This window comes from Leptinotarsa decemlineata, unplaced genomic scaffold, assembly GCF_025532065.1.
Source record: "Leptinotarsa decemlineata unplaced genomic scaffold, Ldec_3_MD MMD2_tig00003902_RagTag_RagTag, whole genome shotgun sequence".
NCBI classification, from domain to species: Eukaryota; Metazoa; Arthropoda; class Insecta; order Coleoptera; family Chrysomelidae; genus Leptinotarsa; species Leptinotarsa decemlineata.
The window spans coordinates 1,609,004-1,632,690 of record NW_027412598.1 but is presented as its reverse complement, the minus strand read 5'-3'; the positions used below and the strand labels follow the sequence as shown (position 1 = coordinate 1,632,690).

Genomic DNA, 23,687 nt, shown 5'->3' with positions numbered 1-23,687 from the left:
AGATAAATGTATATTAGTGAAGATTCATGAAAGTCTGATTGTTGCGTCGTGGAAACTACTGCGTAATTTAAGTCAGTTTTGATCAAAATAAACTAAAAAATACATGTTGTTCATGTTTTGAGTATTTCAGTTTCACAAATACATTTTTCAGGATGAACAGAAAAACATAAATCTTGGTGAAAAATGATAACGAAGGTTTGGACCGGTTGTGGATTCCAAAATATGAAAGTACCAAGGGACTTAGCAGGAATGAGATCAATAGTCTAGTTCATGTACCATTTTCTTCTAAAATTTACGATCAAGGGTCATTATACCCACACAGCACTAGATATTCATGGAATATTCCCTGTATATCATAAAACGAACGTATAAATTCCAAATATTCATAGAATATTCTTGGAATATGGCAGGATTATTCCCGAAAGAATGTGCATAGAATGTCTATAAATGGATTATTCTCCCTTGAATATTCTAAGAATATTGTCGATCGAATATACCATATGGTATATTCTTAGAATATATCCCCACGGTATATTTTGCAATATTCTATACAATGGAATTTTGAATTATCTTATAATAACGTATTCAAATGATTCAATATTATTAAAAACAAAAATATTTGAAGATCTTAATCGAATGCATAACCTAATGTAGTTAACCCTGATAGTGTTAACCTGTTTTTGAACTCAACGCGAAGAGTCTGGATGAATTGCTCCAACAGCAACTGTTGGAAACGACAAAAAAATTTGAATGGGCCAATAAATGAATCAATTGCATCAATAAATTGGTTAATTCTCATCCTATTTGTCTTTTTTTATTTGAAATTATTTAATTATAAAGCGGAAAATCCTGGAAACAGAGAAATGGGGAAGTGAAGAATTGGAGTAAACGTTTCTCATTGGTCAATTGAAGTGTAGCGCGCGACAGTCGAATAAGCTCTGTGAAAGCGGCTGTCCTTAATGCATGGTACATTTGCGTTAAATTCGACATTTGATTTAACATGGCGGTTGACGTGGCAGGTTCGCGTGTGTAATGCATGGTGTGTTGGTATTATTATCAAAGTATAATTCTGTCACGTTCAGTGTACCATTTATAATTTGGGGTTGTCCAATTTGCAGTACAGCGAATAGTTTGATTTTGGATCTTCAAACAGGAGAGTTGCATATATTCAGTCTTCAAGAAAAGTAAGTAAAATGCAATAGTATCGATAGTGGTGATTAACCTACTATACCTCATTTTAGGTTCGAGGAGAGTTGGTGTGTGGGATTTGTTGGTTTGACTAAGTACATGTTTGAACTAGAGTGATTTCAGTTGTGTATCTTCAATAGAGAAAAGTAAGTGAATGACACATTCTTTTATAACATTTGTTTTCACAATTTTTATCTCTCGTTTTCAAGATAGTATCAATTTGCCCAAAAGGAAACGGAGTGGTACCTGGTACAGGCAGGTGCGCCAAGGAACTGAAAACGTAATGAGTACTTTTCAACAAGACAATGCAAGTTGCTCTCCAAGTCATAAAATGTTGTAAATGTTCATGAGTAACCTATGCGAAAAATATCTATTTGATTTTTAATCCAGTTTTATTGTGCCACTTTCAAATAGTGATAATGAACGTTAATGTACATTTTGTTCCAGGTATTACTATTGAAACACTGGCTGATGCATTGTTGGACAAATATAAGGAAAACTATTCTGGTGAGCAAAGTTTGGATAACTTTAAGTAAGTGAAATTCATTGAAGAACCCATCATACCACTCATTTTAAATACTTCATTTGTGGGTTTATTTTTTCAAGTGAGAAACCTAACCTAACCTATTTCTTGATGTAATACACTTTTTCTTTTCAATGAAATGATATATTTATTATTTTTTAATTAGTGCTGATGAATTCACAGAGTTGTTATTTTAGTATATTTTTTAGTATACATTTGTTTGAGAGTAGGAACATCCTAATTTGAATACATTTCTAATATTTGTAATATGACAGTATTCAGGAATATTTTATTCAGTGAATAAATATTTTTAATTAGATTTTTTATTTTTAATATTGGTTGAAACGTCAGATATTTCAGTGTATATTGTTTTTAAAATATATTTGTTTATGAATATTATGTGTTTTATTACTTGTGTGAATCTTGTATCAAAATGCAATATATACATGCCTAATAGCGGTTACTCGTCACATTCTTGGAATATTCCAAATATTCCTAGAATATTCATAAAATATATTTAAAGAATATTCTATGGTGTTTCTCTATTGTATATTCCTTGTAAATTGTAAATAAGTTTTTTTGAAACTTTATATTTAAGGAAAAGTGCAATAACTCAACAACGCCGTAACCGAATTTCAAAAACCAAACATGAAATGATATCAGAATTTAACGTAGCATCTGAATATGTAATGATATATAGGGCGTTCTATTTTAAAAAATGGAATTTTGGTCTGTAGCACCTACACCAAACACCCTGTATATTTAAAAATTATATCAACATATAGCTCTCATGAACTCCTAAAACTTTTGTATGAAACATTTTTGTGTATCTCCTTCAACAAACCAGATATTGCCTGTCACATAAAATGTGGGACACCCGGTATATGTCCATGGCATATTCATAGCATAATACAATATCCTTAAATGTATATTCATGAAATATACCTGGAATATCTATTGCTATGTGGGTATTATTATTGTCAAGCAGAAAGTTTAAGGATGAGTTCGAAAAGGCACTGAAATAAATCACATAAACAAATTAGTTAAAAAAAATTGAGGTTTGTTTTTTTCTGAATATCTCGAATAGTACTCAAAATTTTCTAATTTAAAAAAAAGATCAAAAAAGATCATCAAATATGCTAAAAAAAAGTTTCGACTCTCGGAGCAGTACCTCTGTTATTTATAATTTTTACAGAGCCCTGAAACTAGAGCCAAAAACGGGTAGCCTGGCTTTCGCCCGCGGGGCGTCAATCTGACACGGCAACAAACCTTTTTTTTTTAACATATTAAATATGAAAATTGAGGAATGAAAAAATTAATGTAGTTTTGAAATACTTCAATGAACAATAATCGGCGATGAAAAAAATTGTATCTCAATTTTTCCAATAATTATGCATTTGTTAGTTAAACCCTAGAATTGTTTTCACTTCGTGAAGGTATTCTCAATAGGCAAATGAATAGATCGCCGCGCGCCGTCGCAGAAATTACAAATGGTTGAAAGCTAATCATAAAAGGTATTTTTATTCAAAGTTCATTGTAGAAAACGCAAGGAGCAATGGAAATAATATGAATAAGTACACAAGATTGAAAAAAAACTCTCGAAAAACTCTATAGGGAGACGTAAAAGTTGCTATTGTGTTTTTATTCAACCAGGCCAACCAATTTCCAGAGCCGTAATTTAAAAGGAAATAATTCACAGAGTTATAATCAATTATTACCGAAACATCCTGAAATATAAAATTGAATTTAATTTCTCAGTATGAAATGAATGCCGGCGATACAAAAATTACAACAGAAAATGCAAGTCCGTATTTAAAAATTCAAAGATGGGGTAGCCCAAGTCAGCCCACATCAAGTGCCAATGGCAAAATGTGTACAGATTTTCAATATGTCTGCGAATAACGAAGATATAGGCAAAAAAATAATTGGGATTTTTTTGTTTTTCCTGTATATCTCCAGAACCAAAAGAGCTATATTCGATTTTTTTACATCATTGAATAGGTCTCTAAAATACGCAAAATACGCCCTGTATATATATATATATATATATATATATATATATATATATATATATATATATATATATATATATATATATATATATATATATATATATATATATATACAGGGTGTCCCTGGACTTCCTTTTTTCCTCTCGGGAATGTATAGATAGGGTCAAAATATCACCAGTACTTCATATAACTTTTTTTCCTAAAATCTTTCGTTACCAAGTAACGGGCCCTCGAAGTTACAAAATGAAAAATGTTTTTCTTTGATAACTTTTCAAGTGAATATTGAAAATCATCCAAATTTTCATGCAGGAGTCAGTTGTTTTGCTACAAAGTCAGGAACGGACTACCCCCGATGGTCCACACCCCAAAACTTTGAAATGACAGATATTATTCAATATTTTTCAACAAATTAAGGTTACTTGGACAATTTTATGAATAAAAGTACTCTTGTGGAAAGTCGATCGGAGCAACGAGTCTTGATAAAAATGTAGTTTCACTCGACGACATCAATCCCGCTCGTCCACCATTATTTGAAATGAATAATTATCAAAGCAGAAATAATAATGATAACGTTAATTCAACAACATTTATCCTGAGATGTCTACCATTATTCGAAAATATTAGTTTTTAAGGAAAATGGAAATGATAGGTAAAATGTTCATAACGAATTTTTATAATGCAAACACGTTTAACTAACGAAACTCAAGAGCCTCAAGAGCAAACAGAAATGAAAAATCCGCTACAGAAACTGCTCGATATGACCACCTTCTCTCTCTATACATTTTCTTAGTCTGCGAAGACACCCTCTCTGTACTTGAAATAGCATTCCAGGGTCGTTTCGTATGGCTTCACAATGTAATGTTATTCTATTCAACAATGCATCTCTTGTGTGAATAGGTGTAGCGTAAACAAGGCTTTTTAGATACCCCCACAGAAAGAAATCCAATGGATTTAAATCCGGAGACCGCGATGGCCATGAATATGGCCCACCTCTACCAATCCATCTATTGTGGAAAATATGGTTCAGATGGTCACGCACAAACTAAAATGAGGAGGATCGCCATCATGCATAAACCACATATCTCTTCGGGTTTGCAATGGAACATGTTCCAAAAGTCCATTCAAATCGTTCTGAATGAACTCCAAATAACGTTCTCCATTCAATCGGTCCTGTAGAACGAATGGTCCTATAAGATGGTTTCCTATGATACCAGCCCAAACATTCACGTTGAATTTCCGTTGGTGTTTAGTTTGCAATATCCCATGGGGATTTTCTTCGGCCCATATATGGAGATTATGAGAGTTGATAACTCCATCTCTACTGAAACCTGCTTCATCAGTGAATAAAACTCGATTAATAAAAGTCATATCCTCTCTTTGCCTATCCATGAACCAATTGGCATATTCCAGTCGTGCTGGAAAATCTTGAGGTGTCATGGCATGTACCTTCTGGATGTGAAATGGGTGGAGCAGTTGTTCCCTAATTATTCTATGAATAGTGGACTTGGATGTATGGAACTGTTCTGATAGATTTCTGATGATCTATCTATTGAAGGATCATCAGCGACGGCTTCCAAAATATTTTCCTCCAATACAACGGTACGTACAGTCCTAGGAGCGCCCTCACCACCTCGTTTTGGCAAAACTGTACCTACAATAATATCGAAATAAAACAACGTGCTCAAATTAATTATCAATTATTACATACCTGTCTCCCTCAAGCTGCGATCGACACGCTCGAATGTTTCTCGTGACGGTACCGTTCGATTGGGAAAATGCTCGGAATACAGACGACGAGCTTCTGCAGCATTACAAAATGCTCCTTCATAAAATACATGCATATCTGCATATTCATTGAATGTAAACTGTTCGGCCATATCAAAAAAATTCAAAATATCCTATAGAATATTGACAATACAATGATAGTCATATGACAACGCACCACTCAACAAAACAAAATCGCATTCCAGTTTCTCATTTTTTATCAAAACTTTCTGAAAGGTTTTTTTGTCAACATCTGTGAAAGAAATATTATTCCCTGGATATTTTTCACCTGATCATGTGCAGCCGTTTTTAGCCGTTTTTGTAGTTCATTCGTTTGCTTTTTATTAGTATAGTAAATATTTTTTCCGATGTGCGTTTTTTCAGCTAAATTTAGATTCGTGTTAAAGAATTTCTCCCATAAAATTATAATTATCAGTGAAACTCCTCAACAGTTTAGCTGTGAAGAAGAATTTGAAACATTCGAATGTTGAGTTTCATGAGATTCAGATAACTGATCAACACGAAACGTGATTATTCCACACGTATTATGTACATACAAAATATGGAATGAATTCGATATTTCATAGTAGAGTAGCTTGTTAGTTTAAAAACACCACGAATCTACAGAACTTGATATTTCTTTTGAAAAAATATCTGCTATCACAATTGTGACTTAAACTTCCATATAGGTACTGTACTTTTTGTTTACGACTTCATTTTAGCATACTTTGTATTATTCCTGTTATAAATGTTGTTGAATTAACGTTATCATTATTATTTCAGCTTTGATAATTATTCATTTCAAATAATGGTGGACGAGCGGGTTTGATGTCGTCGAGTAGAACTACATTTTTATCAAGACTCGTTGCTCCGATCGACTTTCCACACGAGTACTTTTATTCATAAAATTGACCAAGTAACCTTATTTTGTTGAAAAATATTGAAAAATATTTGTCATTTCAAAGTTTTGGGGTGTGGACCATCGGGGGTAGTCCGTTCCTGACTTTGTAGCAAAACAACTGACTCCTGCATGAAAGCTCATCGACCGAGTTCATTTGTTTAGTCAATTACCAAAATTTGGATAATTTTGAATATTCACTTGAAAAGTTATCAAAGAAAAACATTTTTCATTTTGTAACTTCGAGAGCCCGTAACTTGGTTACGAAGACTTTTAGGAAAAAAAGTTATATGAAGTACTGGTGATATTTTGACCCCATCTATACATTCCCGAGAGGAAAAGAGGAAGTCCAGGGACACCCTGTATATATATATATATATATATATATATATATATATATATATATATATATATATGTAAACGGTCATTTGTCAGCCCGTAGAATATACGATGTGAACTCTGGTCAGCCCTCGGAAACGTCGGTCGTCCCGGTTTCGGGCTCACCAACGTTTCCCACTGTATATAGTGTTTTTTGGACATGTTATCATGTGAAATGACGTTCAGCAAATTTTCGGTTGGGCCGACCATTACACCATATACACATAGCTGATACACCACCTACTTTCACAAAACTTCGCCAGGAGGCGTGGCTGTGTAATTGTATACACCTGATGTGAATAGTGTCTTTGTGAGCCCAGGTTTATACGAACACTTTCAATGGATAGCATGTTGGTCAGCCCACAATCGGGCAACGCTGCACTTGCATTTCATGATTCTAACTGGATTGTCGTGGTGCAGAAATTCGATAATAGAAATGGAAATTTTTTTCGAGAGATGTAGAATTTTATGAAAAAGTTCCTGTTTTGTATGTTTTTTGTACAAGCGTTCGTGTGCGTGCATCACCCTATATCTATACAAGCAATTTAGATCAGGAATTGTTTCGCATATAAAAGTTTTATCAGAGCTTCGTAACATATTTACTTGTAGAAAAATGCTTGATCTGAACTCATACTTTCCCACATTCGACTACTTACCCGAAATTAGCTTTTTCGGATAACGGTGTCGAGTACGCAAATGTACTGTTTCCGTTCTAGTTAGGATAATAATAATATAATTACTAACAGTGCGTTATTCCATTTAGCTTGTCGAAGCAATTTTAACCTCTGCACTATCTTAGATACAAAAATTTGAATATGTTATAAGTTGAAAATATCAATATAGTGTTCGGAATCACACGTTAAAATGTAAGATCTCGTTAATCTATAGCTAGTACAAGTTTATACTTTTGAGGGTTGTCGTTCGTAGGGGTGCGACAGACATATTTTAAACCGTTTCCTGTTTGTATTTTCAAATATAGATTTTCAAATTCTAATTATTTGGCATGGACGCCTCAACAGAAATCGCGTTGTGTAAATCAATTTTAGACATTAAGCAGGAAACTTCGGAATTGACTTTGAAATTGTAGATTTGAAAACCTGACTGCACAAAAATAATCGAAGTGTGACTGAGTAGAAATGAGTAGATGAAAAATGACATTTTTTTCACAAACAAAAAATCTAAAATGTGATGAATGATCTGGTAATGAATTTATTGAGAAATGAATAGTGAATATCCAGAATGTCTACAGTTTCAATAAATTCTATATAAAAATCCGCAGCAGCACTACGGATTTCCGATATATAATTTAGTTCAAAAATTAAGTAAAAATCGCACTAAATATGTTTTCTATGACGAAACGAAATTCTGAGTGACTAGCATAAGGTAAGATATAATTTGTGAAACAGATATTAGTAATAAGTTTCAATTCTCTTTTTCTTAGCAATAGTTTTTTCAAAAACTCCTTTTCAGTTTTTGGAGGTATGATGTTGTTCAGGTTGAACATAATGAAGTGGAGATTAAACCAATGTTTTTTTATTATGTTGACTGTTCATGACGATGAATACGTCATATCATCATCGATTATAACCTGCAGCAGACATTTCAATCAAAATAAAAAAGACTTGGAATATTTCAGCACAGAAAAAATTTAATCAGGTTGAATAAACATTTATTTGAATGGAGTATTATTCTTCAATTTGAGAACTGCTGACAAAAATTGTTCGGTAAACTAATAAACACGTAGTATGAAAAAATAACATAATTTCTAATGAAATGAAACTACAACATGGGTAAAAAAATATCAAATGAAAATTATTAATATTATTTCTTCTTTCTATAACAACAGTAAACGTATTCTTTGATTGCAGCCCAGTTTCTATTTTTTAATAATAATGAATATTTCTTTTCCTTATATTTTAGATACAAACAAGAACTAATTCAATTCTAGCACTTGTTTTTTTTTTTCGGAGCTAAAAACTTTTTGACTATATTTCGTTTTGCTCCTTAGACCAAGTTTGTTTTTGAGAAGGTTTTATTGTTTTCAAAACTGTGCGTGTCTGATGATCTGAAATGAGATCAGTGTGTTGAAAAACTCTATCAAGATATCAAACGGGTTGAAAATGGATCCAAAAATGAATAATAAAAATAAAAAATGGAAGGACGATACTGAAAAGTGATTTGACTCATTTCCAACCTATACTCAGAGATACGGATGATTCCAAAACAGCTCAAAATATAAATAATTGATTGCATATAGGGGTTTTTTTTTTAAAAGGAGCCACGTTCAATATCTCCATAAATAAGACAGTAATGTAAATTTCCCGAAACACCTAATTTTTGTGAAATAATATAAGGTACCGCTAAGATGCATACACACTCCTCTTCAAAATATCAAACAAAATAACCCCATATATGCCATCTATTGGATAAGTGATTTTATCAGGAATTCAACGATGATTTTTCAGGGTTGATTTCTAATTTACTGTGAAGAAGGACCTTGAAGTATAAGTGAACGACTTTTTAGATTATTTGATACAATCTCTCACAAAAACGTATACAACAATTATTTCTATTGTCAAGTTCCTAACAGAAAACAACTTTTGTCGCGTTGAATTATATCTGTCAGATTTTTGGCAAAGTTTCTCACACAAAACACTTCAAAATAATTTCTAAAACTCACAGCCAAAAATGTTCCACTAAACAGTTTTATAAAAACGCGACACGTGTTTCGCCATACAATGGCTTCTTCGGGCGTATCTTTATCTACTATATTTTACAAATTTAATGCTTGGTATACCTAATTTTAAAATTTAAAGTACCTACATTTCAAGTTCTTGAGTTTGTAATGGATTAAATGACCTGAGCTTATGTCCCAGTCCCCACATTTGAAAAATATTCAGTAACGGTTATTCAATTCTAATTGATCATTTAGTTAGTTACCCGAATTCTTGAATCTATTGATTGCTTGACATTTTAGAAGATTGAATTTCAAACTCTTCTCTTCTAAATATAACATGTCATATTCATGACTGAACTCATGTACTTCTGCTAAAATAATATTTCATTTGAGTTAGGAATTGGAAAACAGTGAATTACTTAAAATCAAATAGATTCTATGATATTTATTTGTAATCGTCATATATTCTCTAATTATTCTCTAAGTATACCAAAATATTGGCAAGCCAATTAACAAAATAGCATTAGGACCATTGCAAAGATCGTAACGGTTCTCAAAGAGTTTCGCGCCAAAATAGTTAACACGTGTCAAACAATTGCAGATTTCGTAGGAATACTGAAACTTTAATGAAATGAATAAAAACACTTTTGTCTAATTACCTATATTTGATTTTATTTATATGACCGTTTTCGGGTTTGACCCCATTACCAAGTATTACCTTACCTATAAATTTCGTCGCCGCTGATATATACCATTATTTTTTGAAGAGAAATTTTGATGATCATAATATCCTCCATTTCATAAATTTATTATCGGATGAAAAGTGCAATTTTCTATACTTCACTGAATTTGACTTCAATACTAAATTTTCCCATTTTCATGATGTTTTTCTTCAAGCTTTTGATATATCCTTTCCTAAACAGTTTCAAAAAATTAAACAAAATCAAAATTCAAGTAGACACAAACCATGGATTACTAAGGATATCGTTGAAGAAGGTATATTACTCAGAGATATTTATAATTTGAACAAGAGCCAAACCAATGTACATTTATTGGGTCAATATAAGCAACTCTTAAAAAATCATAGACAAAAAATTGTGCTCTCAAGAAGTCAATACTTTAATAATCAATTCCTCAAGGCTCAACATAAATCTGATGCTGCCTGGTCTATCATCAGGAAAAATACTGTTATAAACGATTCATCTAAGACATTGGCGATAGTGTACTTGTTGACGATGGTCCCGGTACATCTCAAGCATTTAGTAGTTATTTTGTCGATTCAGTGGAATCATTAGTAAAAAATACTGCACCTGGTGGCATTGAAAATCGTTGTGTAAAAACTGAGAGTCTTTTCCTCTATCCAATAGATGAAACTGAACTCGTGGAAATAATTAAATTCGCATGTGTGACAAATTCCAGTGGGGTTGATGAATTGCCAGGCAATGTTTTAATGAAGGCTGCTTTGAAAATAATGGAACCTCTGATTTATCTAATCAATTTATCTTTCTCTGAAGGTATTTTTCCTTCCCGACTTAAGCGTGCAATGGTCGTCCCAGTCTATAAAAAAGCGATAAGCATGTAATGTCGAACTACAGAGGTATTGCTTTACTATCTCCATTTTCGAAAATATTTGAAGAATCATATCAAAACTTGTGTCCTTTTTAAATAAATACAATATCGTATCTGACAACCAATATGGGTTTCAAGTGGGCTTGTCAACCCAGGATGCCATCCTTTCTCTACATAATCATGTATTATCAAACTTCGACAACGATGAAAAATCACTTAGTGTTCTTTTCGACTTGACACGAGCGTTTGATATCAGTCATCATGGTCTTCTTCTTGATGAACTGTTTGGCATGGGCGTTCGTGGTCCAAGTCTGAAATGGATTGAAACCTATTCAACTGGTCGTACACAGGTTGTTAAAGTTCGGCTTCAGACTGGGTCATTTTTCTCTGAATTTCGAAACGTTGTTACAGGTGTGCCCCAAGGTAGTGTTTTGGGGCCTACACTATGTATTTTATTTGTTAATGACCTTTCAAAAATTAATCATTCACAGTGCTCTATACAATTTGCTGATGACACATCTTTTACTGTCAGTGGTTCGGAATGTGAAACATTGTCAGTAAGAGCAAATGATGCTGTATTCAACATGCAAAATTATTGTTCTAGGAATGGCTTGATTCTAAATAATCTTAAAACCAACACCATTTTCTTTACAATTCAGGAAACTGATTGTAGTGTATTGGTTAGGTCTGAGATTAAAAATATTGAACAGGTAAACTATAAAAAATTTTTAGGAGTTTTTATTGATTCCCAACTCAATTGGAATCATCATGTTGATTTCATACTGAAGAAATTAGCGACACATTGTTTCGTTATATGGAATCTGCGTAATTTTGTGTCTATTGAAATTCTTAAAAGTTACTATTATGCATATATTTACTCTGCCCTCAATTACTGTATTATTTGTTTTGGCAACTGCAATAGAATCAGTGTCTTATTAATTTTCCAGAAAAAAAATATTAGAACAATTTGTTTTAAAAAAAAACTCGATTCCTGTAAACCACTATTTGCAAAGTTGACTATATTAACTATTACTTGCATGTATATTTTTAATTGCGTAATCTACGTTAAATCAAATTGCTCCAAGTTTTAGAACAGAGATGATACATGTCTTCTTTCGGGCTTCACCCTGAGAAAAAACTATAACATTTTAATTCCTAGTCATAAGTTAGCCAAGGTGACTAATGGAACTCATATCATGTCAAAAAAACTGTACAACAAGCTCCCAATATCCATTAAAAAATAACTAGTGTAAAGCTCTCTAAACAAAAAGTTCGGAAAGTATTATGTGAAAAGGTATTTTATTCGCTTGATGAATTTTTTCAGTCTGATTTGGAATTTTAAATTTTAATTTTTGTACCCTTTTTATGGTCTGAATGTTATGTAATATGATTATGACCTCATTGTAATTGTACTGAGTTATGTGACTTTTTCCATGCCGTCCGTAGGTCTACGGATATAAAGATTTTTGATTTGATTTGAAGTATTGAAAAAATACTTAATAATGCGGGGTCAAACCCGAAACTGGTCGTATACATAAAATCAACTAGTGGTACTTAGACAAAAGTGTTTTTATTCATTTCATTAAAGTGATCATGAATTACCACAAAATAAACAAGTAATCAATCATACATAATACAGAAACTATATGAAACATAAATAGTCAATAGTAACGGCATCTTTTTCTTTTCCTAATATATTTTTTCCGGTAAACTAACACATAGTTTACCTCTGAAAAACTGGATTTGCCAGGATTTTAAAAACACTTGATACCCTCACGATGAAATCCAATGATACACTGAAATGGATCGCGTTCCTGGTCAGCCCTTCGATGTGGCAGCATTGTAGGGCTGACCAAGATGCTCTTCATATAGCGATTTGTATAACTATGGGCTGACCAACAGCATGGGGCTGACAAAGGTTAAAAGGATATGTAAAATTTTTATTTTCAGAAAAAATCTACCCCTCTATTGGGCCTATTAATAAAACCATACCACTGAAGAGTATTCCGAAAAGTATATACCTAAATATATTCGGGAAGTGCTGGGTGGACCAACGCCCCGTTCATATACCGGGCTCACCAATATGCAATGAACAAATATATATATATATATATATATATATATATATATATATATATATATATATATATATATATATATATATATATATATATATATATATATATAGAAACAGAAGTTAATATCGGACATAGCACTCATGAAAGTGGCAAACCATAGACACGTGTTTCGGGCTTGTGGCCCATCATCAGTATGGTGCAGCCAAGTGTAAGGATGGGCAACACTTGGTTACCAAAAGATATAAATACAAATGCACGGAGCCACCAGCAGGAGCCAACCGCACATTTGTGGTTTCAGTTGATAGATCTCGTGTTCACAAGAAAACTATCAAAATCACCACGGAGGCAGCTATAGCTACCTGCGTGACATCCGGGTCCAGGAAATTATACAAATATGAAAGTTATTGAGTGTCTTGATATAGAAACAGAAGTTAATATCGGACATAGCACTCATGAAAGTGGCAAACCATAGACACGTGTTTCGGGCTTTTGGCCCATCATCAGTATGGTGCAGCCAAGTGTAAGGATGGGCAACACTTGGTGGCTCCGTGCATTTGTATTTATATCTTTTGGTAACCAAGTGTTGCCCATCCTTACACTTGGCTGCACCATACTGATGATGGGCCAAAAGCCCGAAACACGTGTCTATGGTTTGCCACTTTCATGAGTGCTATGTCCGATATTAACTTCTGTTTCTATATCAAGACACTCAATAACTTTCATATTTGTATAATTTCCTGGACCCGGATGTCACGCAGGTAGCTATAGCTGCCTCCGTGGTGATTTTGATAGTTTTCTTGTGAACACGAGATCTATCAACTGAAACCACAAATGTGCGGTTGGCTCCTGCTGGTGGCTCCGTGCATTTGTATTTATATCTTTTGGTAACCAAGTGTTGCCCATCCTTACACTTGGCTGCACCATACTGATGATGGGCCAAAAGCCCGAAACACGTGTCTATGGTTTGCCACTTTCATGAGTGCTATGTCCGATATTAACTTCTGTTTCTATATCAAGACACTCAATAACTTTCATATTTGTATATATATATATATATATATATATATATATATATATATATATATATATATATATATATATATATATATATATATATATATATATATGTATATTAGAAAGGGTAATGCAGTCAAGATGCTGGAAAATAATTCCATGAAAAAAAAAATAAATAGATAAGTACTTTTTGATAATTCCCATATTGATTTCAATTTAAGAGCCACCGGTAGACAGCTGTTTCAGCCTATTGGGCATCGTCAGTACCGGGCAGGCGGTCCTCGATTGAAGACAAAATGAGAAAAAACCAAGAAAGTACTTGATAAAAATAGCTGCGTAAACGCAAGCGAAACATAAGTGGAACCACATATTGGTGTGACACTCAAGTCAACTTGCCAATTTCTGCTACCGCAGTTGTCGGTTGATTGGTCAAACCACCAACACTGACAATTTCAGATTGCGTGAATATCTTGTCAAATGGTTGTGTTGGTCACCATTAATTTTGAAAGTCAATTTTAAATGTTTGAGCTTATTTTTGGCCAAATGAATGAAGGTAAATAATTTGAATTTTTGTAAGAAAATGTTTTTGGTTTTTACAAGTTGACTGTAGGCTCCTTGTAGTTCAACTTGAATATGCACCTTATAATTTTGTTCGGATTTTTTTTTAAATTGGTTTCAATAAGGAATTATCTCCCGAGGGGTCTTCACCTTAACGTGGTGGGAGGGCTTGCGTACTATGAGGAAGTTACGGGCTATGTCGGCGGCAGACTAAGAAGTACCCAGGCCTAATCCAAGGTGTTATGCGACCCGTGCCAAAGGATGAATGATACCTGAGCCTCATCAGGTATCACTAACGGAGCCTTTGGGATACCAGGCGACCTCCCAAAGTATCCAGCCTTACATCCATACAGGGGGCACCATGGATGTGGACAACCCTTTCCCGTATACTCGTGGAACTTGAATGGACCAAAGGACCATTAAAACATCAGAGGACGACTCTTCGAGCGACTTCTCGCAAAATAAGACTATTCTGGAGGTGCAAACTGACCAGGAAAGTCATAGTCAAACGGCGGGAAACACCAGTCCCTCCGAAAGCATAACTACAAGATTGACGAAAGTCGAACTGCAGAAGGAAAGGCTATCAGGGGTGCAAAGGCGCAAACTGATGAAAGCGAAGAAAATAGCTGCGGGAACGTGGATTGAAAAACCATGTAATACAAAGGACCGCAGCAAACTAGAAAAAACTCAAGTAACTTCTGGATAACCTGTGCGAATGAAGAGACAAAAGAATGGATCAGAGAAAGCATTGGAAACTCGGGCAATCTTTGGGAGGGGGCGCACTTGACCGTTGTCGAGGCCAACAAACTCCCGAAGAGACCGAGAGTCCTAGTCTTCATTCCGGGCCAAAAAGACGAGGAGGTTACAGTTAGGACACGCCTCAGTAAGCAGAATCCTGCCCTGGGAGTGGGAAACTGGATCCTTCTGAGCAGAAAAGTGGAAGAGGAAGGACAAATCCTGGCCTTCTCCACGAATAAAAGTTACTTCAGGGTCTTGAAGGGGAACTTGTTCAAAGCCTACTTACTATAAGCTGGGCATGGACACCTTCAAGGTCCTGAAGGGTCTCAACAGCAATGTTGAGAGTAATCCAAACAACACAGTAAGGGGGCCTCGGCTGTCCTTACCAAATTGATGGGGGTTTGATATTGCTCTCATACTAGAACCCTGGGTGTACAGGGGAAAAATAATAGGATTGGGGGGCATCAGAGGGGAGTTAATTTATAACAGAACCTCAGAACTTCAGCACATGCATAATTATGCGTAAAGGAATAAATATACTGCCCTTGAGTAATCTGTGTTCCAGAGACATGACGACAGTCAAAATAAAGACGGCTAGCGGAGGCGCCAGTCCCCGCCGTCATTGGATCATCATTGGATCAGCATACCTCCCTTACGACAGTCCGGAACCACCACCAACCAGGGAAGTGGAAGAGTTGGTTAGGACCTGACAAGCAGAGGGACTACAACTCATAATTGGCTGTGCACACCACCTAACCTGGGGAAGCACCAATACCAACGAAAGAGGTGAACACTTACTACAGTTTATCATGGCAAATAATTTGGACATTTCAAACATAGGCAATAAACCTACTTTCGTAAATGCGAGACGTAGTGAAGTGATAGACGTAACAATTGGAACTACATTTGTAAGTAACTATGTTCGAAAATGGAATGTGTCTTATGAGGAAAGTTGTTCAGACCATCGACACATAGACTTTGAAATCGGAAGGATTCAGACCTCGATCCTAACATATCAAAATCCCCGAAACAACTGGGGAGCTTACACGGTGGACCTGGAAACCTGTTTATATCGCATGGATTTTGACATCAGAGATTCCATAGACCTAGAGTTGGCAGCAGATCAATTACAGGGAGTCATCATCTCTACGTATAACGAACATTGTCCCACAGTAAACCAGAGATCAAACAGGAATGTGCCCTAGTGGAATGAAGATCTGGCGAGGATGAGACAAAAAACCTTCAAATGTGCAAGGAAATCAGATTCATGGGACCAATACAAAAGGTCCCTAACTGAGTATAACAAAGTCCTGATAAAATCCAAGAGAGATACGTGGAGAACGCAATGTGAGTAGGTCGAACAGACCCAAGCATGTGCCAGGCTCTACAAAACACTCTCGAAGGAACCTCAGGTCTCAATAAATAATCTGAAAACAAATACGGGAGAGTATACAAAAACCGGAGATGAGACTATTAGAGAGCTTTTCCGGATACACTTTTCCGGGTTAGAAATTACAAATCTAATACCGGAGTCCTGGGGCGAATTCAGAACTGGAGACTCCCAAAAGGGCATCCAGGGAGGACTGGCAAATGACAAAGAAGGTGATAGATCTGGAGAAAATCAAATGGGCTGTAAATTCATTTCAACCCTATAAGTCGCCGGAACCTGATGGCATATGCCCAGTTATGCTTTTCAAAAAAGTGTAATTCTCAGGGCAAGTTTAGCACTGAGACACATACCAAAAATTTGAAGACTGATCAGGGCCACCTTCATTCCGAAACCTGGGAAAATCGGACAGGACTCGGCGAAGGCCTTGAGACCAATCAATCTCATGTCATTCGCGTTGCAAATGCTAGTAAAACTGCTTGATAGGCATATCAGACAGCTTTCGAAGTTCCTATGCCTAAATCAGAGTTACTTACAGTTCACAGGATAAACAAGATTCCGGTTTACCAATAGGGTCTCACATCTTAGTCCACTTTTAGCAGACATATTTATGAACAGCTTGGAGACCAACCATAGTAAATTCCGACCTGGGTAGAAAGCATATTCATTTTTGGTACAGATATGTAGACGATATTCTGGCCTTTTCCAGAGGTTCTACACGGCAGCTGCACCAATTTATAACATTTATGAATAATCTCAATAGAAAGAGTTCACACTCGAAACAGAGATAGAGAAACAAATTAATTTTCTAGATCTGACCATTCACGTAATCAGAATAAATTCGAGTTCAATGCATTTAGAAAACCGAGCTATACAGATAGTACAATCCCAAGAGATTCTTCCTTCCCGACAGTCATAAATTAGCAGCCTACAATTCAATGTAGCACAAAGAGCGTTCTCGCTCCCTTTATCTGCTAATATTCCAGAAAGTGAAATTAAAATAATTGTACAGATGGGGCATAATAATGGTTTCAACGCAGACACAATCCAGAAGTTAGTCCGAACACAAAGCGTCAACTTTACTTACAGATTAATCTACCCGCAGATCAAACAACCAGAAATCGAACATATTCTGGTAAAAAAAACAGATAAAATTGCGATTTTTTTCAGAAAAAAACAATGTGGAAGTGGCATTCAGACCACTATGTCAGGTTATCTGATTTCCTTTTCAATGCCAAAGATAAGGTGAACAAGTTTGAGTTTATAAGTTTAAGTGTCCGGAGTTTAATAGTGTTTATGTGGGACAATGTGGTAAAAATTTCCGAAAACGGTATGCTGAACATGAAAGGTCCTTCATATTAGGAAAAATGATTCGATGTTTTCAAATCATTCCTTTGCACTATGCATGGAAGAGTTTTCAAATTAGCACATCCGCATTGTAAATTGTAAATTCAGGTACTCAATCAAGCCAAGTACCTCTATTAACCATTTTTAGTTTAATGTATAAGTTTGAAAATGTCCTTATAGAAAAAACTGCAGTAACGTTAGTTCCAAATAAAAGTGGTAAAAAACATAGAAAGTTTCAATTCTCTTTTCTTTATTACCTATATAGAGTAATCGCCAAAATAATGAAGTTCTTACTTACATTCATTATTAAGTGAACCTTCTGAGATGAAACAAATTAACTGAGTGTATATCTACAGACGGCTGAAGTGTTACTTCTGTATGACAGGTCATATCAAGACTGCATTGTTGTCTGATATTCCCGAATAATTTCCTCATTATTTCACCAATAGCTCACCACAAGGAAAATGTTTTACATATTCGGTTTCATAGATCAGAGATTTCAAGTGTTGCTTAACATGCCATTTTGATTACATACAGATTTTTTTATTATAATATAATATATAGTATATAAGACCATTATACAACCACATTTCGAATATTGTCCCACTTTTCTATACATAACTGATTTAAATAAAATGAAAACTCCACAGAAACTACAGAAATGCGCAATGGGGATTATTTTGAAATGTGACAGGAGTACACCGATATCTTCAATGTTGAATACTCTAGAATGGTATCTATAGAAAGTAGATTTACATATTTAACGATGATATATATTTACAAAATGTTGCATAACCTTCTACCTTCATATTTTGACAAATTTGTATTTTTAATAATCGAATCCACCAGTATAATACTAGAATAAGAAATAATTTGTTTGTAAATAAGCAAACAAAAAATTTAACACTAAAACACTTATTTTCAAAGGATTCATTAAGTATAACAGTCTATCTGAAAATATAAACTCTTCTACCAGTTTGTTTGAAGGTGATAGACAATGTTTCATGTTGAATTTCATTAGTTCGGACTTCTGTTGACTAATATTATATAAAATGATTTGAAATCCCTAAAAGAACCAATACAAATGAAAAATTAAAAACAATATCTGAAAATGACAATTATATCAAGCTTTCGGGCTCTGGAATACGAAGGAAGGTCTCGAGAAGGTACTAGACAACATCAAAAATGATCTTCAACGAAATGGATATCCCAAAGCGATGGTGGAACAGACTTTAGCTAAAAGACAGCAAGAGCCTCGCGAGGAAGACAAGCCGTCACAATCAGTGTTTGCACTTCCCTACATCAGACCATTATCGGAAAGGATAAGAAGAATTAAGGCCAAGTACAACATCAGAACCTGCCTCAGATCCGGATCCGGCCAGGTTATCTGATTGCCTTTTCAATACCAAAGATAAGGTGGACAAGTTGGTAAATCTGGAGTTTATAAGCTCAAGTGTCCGGAGTGTAATAGTGTTTATGTGGGACAGTATGGTCAAAATTTGTTAAAAAGGTATGCTGAACCCGAAAGGTCCTTCAGACTAGGTGAAAATTATTCGACGTTTTCAAACCATTCCTTGGAATGCAACCACAAGTTTCCGAATCTAAATGATACGGAAATTTTGCAATATGCAAGCAAGGGTTGGAAACTCAATTATTTGAAATCCTTGGAAATTCATAAGAATTGTGGATGTAATCTGTTGAATGTACTAGTTTACTCATCAGTTTTCAAATTAGCGTATCCACATTGTCACAGGTAAACAAATTTCAGTTATTCAATTGAGTTAAGGACCTATAGTAATTACCTACAGTAAATATATGAGGGCTAACATTATGATTCATTTTCAGTGTATTGTAATTGTTTGAAAGTGTCCTTGTAGGAGGAAACTGCAAAAACATTACTTACAAATAAAAGTGGTAAAATTCATAGAAAATTTTATTTCTCATTTTTCATGATTCTAATTCTTATCTATATGAAAATTCGAGCAATTGCTAATACTGAAGGGATTCAATTTATTTGAAATAGTCCACAGTTGAGTCTGTTCCTCAATATGTGACTTTGAAGTTTGGTCTTGAAAGATACCTCACGATCTTGCATTATACACATTCAATATGACCATGCCGTTCGACATTGAGATTTATCCTTGCTTAATACGTGACCTCGATGTTTGACCTTGTATGATGTCACATCATAGGTCTTCGAGGCATGGCTCTGGACTTGTGCTTTGACCGAGATATAACTGTCATCGATGCATAAACCTTGAACCCCTCCCTCTTTTCCAGGATGATTTTATATATAAGCTTAGTGTATCATATATTCTCACTCAGTTTAGACTACCTAACGTAATTGAATAGTTAGTGAGTATTTGTTGTGTTGTGTTGACGACGGCAGCTAGTATATACCAATCCAAAAAGTGAACATCATCATCACAAAGGTGAACATAGTTTATATTTTTGAACCGTAATTTCACTATATTTATGAATATGGATAATTTGAAATTTGATATTGAAAAAATCAATTTTGCTATAATTCAACAAAGTGAAGCTTCAGAGCAGAAACCTATAACCGCCCTGGTTATTGATAGAGAATATAAAATAGAAAAAATGTCAATGTATTCCACACGATATGGTAAATCCATTCAAGTAGTTTTATTGGATGAGGAAAGTAATACTCCTTTTAGAGCATGGCTTCCAAAATGTGTCACAGAGCAATTTACAGAAGACTTCATTCGTGAAGTGAATTCATCCAAAGCCAAATTCTCACTTACTTATATGGGAAAGTTCACAGGATTATCTTGGTGCTAAAACCCGATCATTGATGAAATTCAATGTTTTGGATCGACCGTTTTGAGAATATAACTACAATCTTTTTTTTTGTAAATAGTGAAAATATGGTAGAATAATATAAAACATGTATCAACTTGCTCATTTCATAGACATAGTCAAATTTCAAGTGAGTATTTTAATTTTTTCACAATATAATTTCCAAACTAATAATGCAATTCGTGTATTTTCAGAGCTCTCCATCCTATAAATATGTGGATGCAATATTCAGCACAAGGGTAGCCAGAAGCAGTGGATTTGGATTCTGCCATAAGAAAAATGGCTTGGGAATTGGCTGATCTAAGTTTTGACGCTCTACATTCATCAAATTATGATTTGAGTGTATGTTATGATGCTGAGGAAGTGCGAAAACTTTGGGAGCTTAGTGAGAAATATGAACTTGGTGTTGCATTGTGTCATAAATATTCGTATGGAAGCAGAAATTTGGACGAGTTCTGTGAGCTGATAATTGAAGCAGACTTAAAACAATTCTTTTACGATATATGCACCTACCTACCGCAGAATATCATAGAGAAATATCAATTGGAACCACGGAGTCCCAACCCACAACTGGAAGCATCATTACATGATGGTGTTTAGAATATTTGAAATGTGTTGTATATGTGATAATCAAATTATGTTTCACTTCATATTCATCTATATATAATTGTTTGATGAATAACAGGCAGGAAATAATTATTGAGTGTTTTAATATCGAATATTTCATGGTGAATTACATGTCAATCTTATTACAATCCAGTCTGAACAGAACCATCAAGAGCATTATAAGATAAAACAGCATCGTGGAGGATTAGTGCATATACTTTGGTGTTCGCTGGAAACTTCACCTTGCGTGTTTCGAATTCAATTTTGATGTCGACAGTGGATGACTTCATAGCTTCAGGTTGATGGGAGCAGTCGATGATGAATAGTGGGTTGTTGCGAAAGCTGCCAATATCCATCATCGGTTCACTCATAGCTTTCTCATAGTAGCTGCGTTGGAAGTTTTCATATGCATAATAGGCTGATGAGTCTAACTTCTTGTCGAAATCCAGATTCCAACGCTCATATGGATATACTTCAGGGTTCAGAAATAGTCGAATATTATTCTGTCGATCTTCCGGCACAATGTGTCTGATTCTCCATTCTATTTTATTGATTTCCAAATCTGCATCGACTTCCCCAATAAATGAATTTTTAAATGATCGTGCTATAATCAAAATGAGCTCATGTTTTACATTCAGTATCCCCTTATTGTAATCTTCAGCAAAACCCATGAGATACTTGAAGGGTAATTTACCGCTTAATACATTGCTGACAGAATCCAATATATCTTGTTTATTCACATCAAGACCCCATCCTATCGGTAGTAGCGAATTTGCATGTGTTTGTCCAAATGATATCATCGTTTTCATTGTGGTAGTTATGCCGGGTTTTCGAACAACGGCCACTTGCTCTCCACCTATTTCATAGCGAATTTCGTCGAAGGGGAAGGCAAGGGTGTTATTGGATAGGTAGTACTGCTTTGTGGCATCAGATGGTGTGAACTTCCCCTCGATATATATGTAACTGTCTGCAATATCGAGTATAAGATCTTGAAAATTGATTGGAATTCTTATTTCATCTGAATTTTTGTAATATGGTGAACCATATGGCTTATGTGTATGCTCATGAAGGCTAATGAGGGAATGGTCGAACAGGGGCTCCTCGAACACCTCCAGTTTATCGCTTGTGGTAATGGTCGCCATGTTATTACTATTTTTTATATCGCACCTTCAAGCCAATAGATTGACGTTCGGCGGGCATACGTGGAATGAATCGACTTTTAGATTTTCTCTTCTTTAAATGTACATGATCATAGTTTCCACCAAATGCATTACGCTGATTCAACTGCTGCCGCTGCTGCAATCGCTGGATATTGAAGCACAACCCCATTTTTAGAAACAATTACGGTGAAATCTATAGCTTTATCAATTATTAACATCTGCTCAGCGTTAGGAAATGATAAATACTGAGTTAAAATTTTGTCAACTCCTGCTTTATACTGATTTTTTCACAGATTATCATCGCTCACCTTCGTTTTTGCTCAATTGTTTGAATGCTTATCGAGGGTTGTTTTTTCATATCAGATTGCATCGATTTGATATCCTTTTCCATATGTTCACACTTTTTTACAATTGCCACTAATTTCAGCCCAAGCGTAATGAGATCTTCCCTGACTGATGCGGAATATTTTTCTACTCCATCTAATCTCAAATTGATTTTATCAATATCAGAATCTAATTCTTCTCTGATCTTTGAGATGTTAAAACCAACATATTCCCGATTAACACAATCCGTACTCTCTTTAGGCTCGGCTATATTTTTCAAACGTTTATTTTCCATATCAAAGTTTCCATCGGAAGTCAATTTAAAACCAACTTCAGGTTGTCCTCGCAAATCATTATTTGAAACTGCCTTACTTCTGCGACCAAACTTATCGATGCTTCCTCCACTCATTTTTGTGATACACTTATGACGGTCGTCGATGTTGTGAAATTGATTATATTACCATTATCATCTAATATGCGTAAAGTGATATTGTCGAGGTACTTACGACCGCCAGGCTGAATTGCCATATAAATAATATTTTACGATTCCTTGGTGAGTTTGTAACCGGGCTCTACATCAATATCAAATTCAAAGATGTTATGGATTTCATCACCATTTGAATATGCTCCAGCTGTGACATTACAA

The 23,687-nt window shown here is 34.8% G+C and overlaps 1 long non-coding RNA gene across 1 annotated transcript; it reads left to right on the top strand.

Annotated features, from left to right (window-relative positions):
• Positions 1 to 228: 228 nt before the first annotated feature.
• LOC141483707 (uncharacterized) lies at positions 229 to 2,030 on the top strand. Its single transcript, XR_012466236.1, has 3 exons — positions 229 to 1,184; positions 1,242 to 1,334; positions 1,636 to 2,030. It is a non-coding gene; the product is annotated as an uncharacterized lncRNA (long non-coding RNA).
• Positions 2,031 to 23,687: the final 21,657 nt, after the last annotated feature.